Here is a 6,207-nt window from a genome sequence, read left to right on the forward strand (position 1 = left end):
TTTTGAGAAATACTGATGCCCACGCCCTGCCCCCGAGGCATCTCAGTTCTTTGGCCAGGTCTCGGTATTTGTTTCCACTCATTTCCTGGGCTGACTCTGACGTGTAGCTGGAGCTGAGGGTCGATGCCCCGAGTAGCAAAACTGGCAAGGCCTTTGAAATCAGCCACAGCTGGAGGTTCAAGGCTCGGCTGTGCCCCTGCGCGATACTGGGATAGGCCACCTAACCTTGGCCTCTAGGGGATGGTCACTGTTTTAACACTCTGCTCCAGCAGTACTACTCTGACGAGCCTCTTGCAGGACCGCAACATTCCCCTTTCTCAGTCCTTGGATTTCCAGGACCTGACCCAACCCCAGCTGCAGGGCTAGGCACATGACCCACACCTGACCAATCAGAGCCTTCCAGACTCCTGGGTACTAAGGGCTGGGCACATGACCCAGGTTCTCTCCTGGGACCATTGAGAAAGAGAGGCTACTTTTCGAGGGATGGGAGTGGGGGATCCAGTGTAAAGAAAATCTGAGGGTGAAACCCACAGAGGAGAGCAGGTCTCTCACCTTGTGGAGATCATCTGAGTCCTAATATAGCTTTGCCTGGAACCAGCCCTACCTCTGGACTTTTCCGTTACATGGGCCAATAAACTCCCTTTTAACCCTTAAGTCTGAGTTGTGGTTTCTGTCTGTTGCTACCAAATGTCCAAATCCACTCTGTGAACTTCAGCTTGAAAATGTGCTTAACGCTTCCTCTCACAGGCTTAAGGTGAGGTCTGAATAAGATAAGATTATGGCAAGTTGTGGGTGGGTGGGAAGTGCTTCTTGCATGTTTTTAAAATGTAAATATGAGAAGCAGAGGCTAAGTACAAAATGCTGTTTTTAAGGACCATCATGCCCTACTGGCAGCCGCCTCCCCATGACATGTATGTCCCCGGCTGAATCTTGCTAACCAGATGTAAACACAGGGAACAGGAGAGAATAAGGCTATATATTTCAGAGCTGCTGACAGATGGCAGTGAAAATACTCAAGCAGACTGTAGCATTGGGTGGCAGGAGGCAACACACACAGAGGTTGATTGACTTTCCGCCTCCTTCCCAGGCACACACGTTGGTCCTAACTTCGGATCACCTACCCTTCCCCATGTTTCCCACTTCCGCCGCGTTAGCCACCCCGGATTCAAGGTGAGTGTGCTTCGTCCTCGAGTACAGACAGCACTGTTCCCTCTGGAAGATTCTATTGTATACATTATTATCCTGTAATACTTGTGGCCCCGCGGGGGTGGGTGCTGGGACAGTTTTATGCACACTCAACACGAGAAAACGTAGGCTCGGGGCAGTGGGTGAGCACAAGGCTGTGGTGCCGGCTGGAGGGCGAGCCGGAAACAGAAGCCAGGTGTCCTAGCTCACGGCTCAGCATCCCCAGGCTTTTGAACTCTGGTCATGTGTTCAGGCCTCTCTCTCCACGGCGGGCAGAGGGACCCCCGTGGGGAGGCCGTTTGCCTTCTCAGGACACACACACTGAGCCCCACTTTCTGTGGGTCCACGACATGCCACACTTTTACGTACATCGCCTTTCCTCTGCATTTTAAAGAAGATACTGAGAGTTTCCAAAGCACTAAGTGGTAGAGCTGCGGTCTGAACCCTGGTCTCACACCAAAGCCGCGCACTCCTACTGCCCCAGGAACCAGTTGGGGCTGGTTGGAGAGCAAGGACACACCCTCTGAGCACACGGGAGACGGAGTGGGGAGAGGGCTCGCCTCACCCTCCCCGTGCCCCGCGCCCTTCCCAGGGATCCCTCAGCCCCGCCGAGTAGGAGGGTAGGGCAGAGAAGGGCTAGCACTCAGCTTGGACCCGAGCGCACTCAGGCTCTCGTGACATGGCCTCTTCTTGGCGCTTGACAGGATTCAAAAGGCACTCTGGGTTTTGTTCCCCAGAGAAACGCAGCTGGTTTCAAGTTCAGACATTGAGAATAAACAGAGAGGAAGGAAGTGGCCTTTTTCAGCCTTGAAGCCCTTAGAATCTTCACCTTAAGCTTCCCAAATTCAATGAATGCACCGAGAAAAGATCCAGAGCGTCTTTTTTTCCTGAGCTACGATGACGGAGTGTGGCTCTTACACCCCGCCCTCCCCAGGGGGAGGGGACAGGGTACTTACCCTCCCGCTGCTCTTTTCCCAGGACAATCCACGGTGAAGGGGTGTGTGTGTGTGTGTGTGTGTGTGTGTGTGTGTGTGTGTGTGTGAAGGCGGGAGGGGGTGAACAGATGCTAGCATTGCACGCAGTTCGAGAGCATCAGCCGTCGGTTCCCTGCTCACCCCCGTGGACCCCTTATTACTAGGGGTCTCCCTCTCTCCCTCGTGGCTTCCTCTGTCTGGAGACAGTGCCCATCATATAGCAGGCACATCCCTCCATCTGGCCCAAGTGAGGCGCTTCCAATCTCCCAAGTAGTCCCCAAACCTGCCCATCTCTCTCAGTCATGTCACCTCCCTGCTCCGCGCCGCTAACCCTTCCCACCTGGACAGCCGCAGCCTCCTGGTGGTTCCACTCCTGCCCTGCTTCTCACCCATCTGAGAGCCAGTGACGTTTCCAACGGGAACCAAATTGAGTCACCGCTCTGCTTAAAGGCTCCCCTTCGCCCAGTGTCTCGGCCACCTTGCAAGGGCCTTCACGGTGTGAGCCCTCGCTCCCCGCCCGCCCTCCGTGGCACCGCACTGTTCAAAGACAGAGGCTTGGAATGGCCAGAAGGACAGACACATCAAGTTTGCAGGGTGGGCGCGTTAGTTTCCCATGGCTGCTCTAACAAACTACTACGAACCTGGCGGCTTAAAACAACCGAACTCGTTCGCTCATGCTTCTGGAGGCCAAAGTCCAGAATTGGTTTCGCTGGGCCTAAGTCAGTGTGTTGACAGAGCCCTGCTCTCTGGGGTAGAGTCCATCCTTTGCCCCTTCTGCATCTTGTGGCCGCATCACTCAGCCTCTGCCTCCGTCCTCACTTCTTCTGTTCCGTGAGTCACCTGCTTCTGCCTCTCTGACAAGCACACTTGTGAGGGCACTCGGATGACCTGCATCTCAAGATCCTTAATCACACCTGCACGACCCTGATCACACGCCGTAACGCTCACAGGACCTGGTTGGTATCTTTGGGGGCCGCTGCTGGGCCCACGACACAGGGCCTGTGGTCCGGTGTGAGGATGCACGCTCAGCGGGGAGCAGCCGCACCCCACTTCCTGCAGGATGGGTGTGAGGAACGCAGTAACTGGGGGAGTGTGCAGAGCGTCTCGGCCACATGAGAAAGGCCCACCATGGGGCTTCAACGCTCAGGAGAGGGTGACTGCAACCAAGAGCCAGTCCCCACTGGCTATACTGTCAAGGTGACGAGAGCCGAGAGCCGTAAGCCTAGATGTTTCCCCCCAGCGGGAGGCAGTTTGATTAGGCTCAACATCCCTCTGGGTACCAGAGAGCCTTTCCCAGGCAGGAGTCTGATTGATTACCACTGTTAATCACACCATGGGACCTTCTTCCCTGAGGTTCACAGAGCCTCTCACTTCTCTCCCTCCTCCCATGTTCCCCGCTCACTGGCGGGAGGCAGTTGTCCTGGGTGATGGGGGGTGTGCCGTAAACCAGGGCGTCCTGCAGGAATGGGGCTCGCCCCCGTGGGAAGGATCGGACTCTGGAACTGGCAGGGAGAAAGGGGAGGGAGCGCTCGGTTCCTTCCTTAGTGGTGCGGCCCGGCGGGTGCGCTGGTGGCTGGATACGGACGGAGGCTGAAGGGTCCCCGGGCCAAAGCTGCAGGGAACCTGGTCGGGGGATAAGATGTGGGCTTGCGAGTGTACTGTCTATTGCTGTAACAGATCACCCCCAGAGTGGCTTAAAACAACACACACTTATTACCTCCCACACTTCCTGAGGGCTAGGAGTTCAGAAGTGGTTCGGCTTGATGGTTCTGGCTGTTTCTTACGAGGTTGAGTCACATGTCGGCCGGGGCGGCGGTCCTCTGAAGGCAACCGGGCCGGGGGACCTGCTTCCAAGAAGGCTCACTCACGTGGCCATGGGCAGGAGACCCTCACCACGAGGGCTTCTCCATAGGGCTGCCCGGATGTCAGCTTCTCCCCCAAATAGGTGAACTGAGAGAGAGGTGGCAGCTGTGATGTTTCATAACCTACTCTCAGAAGTCACACTGTCATTTTTGCCACATTCTAGTCATTAAAAACGAATCACTAAGTACAGCCCACACTCAAGGGGGAGAATCAGGTCCCTAATTTGGAGCAAAGAAATTGTGGACTTATTTTTAAATGGCCGTTGCATGCAGGTCTCACATTCTGCGGGGCGGACCTGAGATCACAGGACCTCACACCTGTGATCGCTGAGACTCAGCTCAGAGGGAAGCACCGGGCTGCCTCGAGCACTGATTCTCAGGAACAAGCACTTTGTATTACACACGTTTTAGGCTCAACAGCAGCCCTGGGAAATGAGATGGGAAGAGAGGTTTCTGAAAGCAAAACAGAGGAGATTAAGCTCTGCCAATGGCCTGACAGCCAGGAAAGGGCTCAGAGACAGGCAGGAGATTTCCTTGTGAAGCAGATCTTGTTTGGAAGAGTCCTTGAGCCCAGGTAGTTAGCTGAGGTACCCGGGGGGGGCAGATGAAAATGGGCTCAGGGGCTCCAAGTTCTGTCCCTGTGTCAACATGTAACAGGTCAGAATTTCACCAAGCTCAGGACTTGGAGATCTCACAATTCTGGAGCATCAGTGGCAAGAGGGGGAAAGTGTGGATGCTTGAAAATACCTCAGGACAGAAATACCTCAGGACGTGTTCTGTGTGAGTCAGTCACGGGAATGTTCCGTGAGAGCTTGGCCCCGGGATTTGTAAGGGACTTTTCCTTGGAGAATCAGGCCGAGAAGGACACTTGAGGTGTGTCCTAGCTTGAGGTGTGGTCCTCCTCCATCTGGGAAGCTCACCTCTTAGGCCAGCCAGTGGCAGGAGGGACCCCAGAGAGGCGACAGAAAGGGTGACATGGGCCTGGTGTGCGGTCCAGCCACGCTGAAGCTGGTGCTCCCTGGAGCAGCACGCCACCCTCGCACGGACCGTTCTGAACATGTGCTCTTCCTCACCTGGCCAGGCTGGATCAGGCAAAGAGAGACGTGACCACGTGAAATACACACATATGCACATATATACATACATACTTTCATCCTTACTTTGTCACTAGAGATGTTACTGTTACTCAGAACTCATTAGTGTTTTTGGCTATTTTTATTTTTAGCCCTTAGAAACTTGTTTCAAGAAAAAGACCATGTCAGAAACATGAGATAATGGTTCACTGACATGAAGTTATTAACATCACAATTTTCGAATAGAATCTCAGGTACTTCCAGGAAACATCTGGTTAGGAGTCTGCGAAATATTTTCATCCTGTGACCTGCATCATATCATCATAAAATGTCAGACTATAACGTAACAGAACTGATGTTCCAGTACTACTCCAGCCCAGAAACACACAAACGAATGCTGTTCCCTTTCACGCAGCCACCGCTGAAAAGCACAGTTCTGCTTTTGCACCAAAACCTTTTAGAAACTCCCGTTCGGGACACTCACTCGGGAGGAACCAGCAGCACAGCCCGCTTCCACCCAGGGGGCCCAGTCTGGCCTGTCGTCACCCAGCTCTCCGTCCCGGCACCCCAAACTCCCTTCCACGTCATTGAGATCTGCCCCCGCCGCGGGTAAGCCAAAGAACAGGCCGCTCGTCTTGAATGTAGTTCCAGAAGATCCAAACAAGGTGGTCTCGGCATCCCTGACTGCTTCACTGCACGAGGCGTCCTGCCCTCCCAGCAGGACTGCCCTCAAGGTAACCTGAGAAGTGGGAGCTCCGGTCTGCTCGCTGACAAATCCGCCTCCTGGCTGGGCACTCACACCTCAGACCGGCCCCCTGGAGACTGGGCTGGACAAATACTCTAGACAGGGCCAACCAGGTTCTAGAAAAAACGCCAACCTGGGATTTTGTGGTCCTAGTTAAGGCTGGGGTGGAACAGCAGCAAGAAATGTCAGGCGCCCGGGGCTCAGTGTGACGGGGGGCTCACTGGCCCCGTGCCCCTCGGGTGTAAGGAGCCAAGGCGCCCAGTCTGGCCGCAGTGCTGCCCACATCATCAAGTTCTTTACCACGTGCTCTAGGTCTGCTGACCCGGAGAGCTATACCTCCTCCAACGCCAATCTGCAGAAGGGGCAAC

This window comes from Lipotes vexillifer, unplaced genomic scaffold, assembly GCF_000442215.2.
Source record: "Lipotes vexillifer unplaced genomic scaffold, Lipotes_vexillifer_v1.1 scaffold691, whole genome shotgun sequence".
Taxonomy (NCBI): domain Eukaryota; kingdom Metazoa; phylum Chordata; class Mammalia; order Artiodactyla; family Lipotidae; genus Lipotes; species Lipotes vexillifer.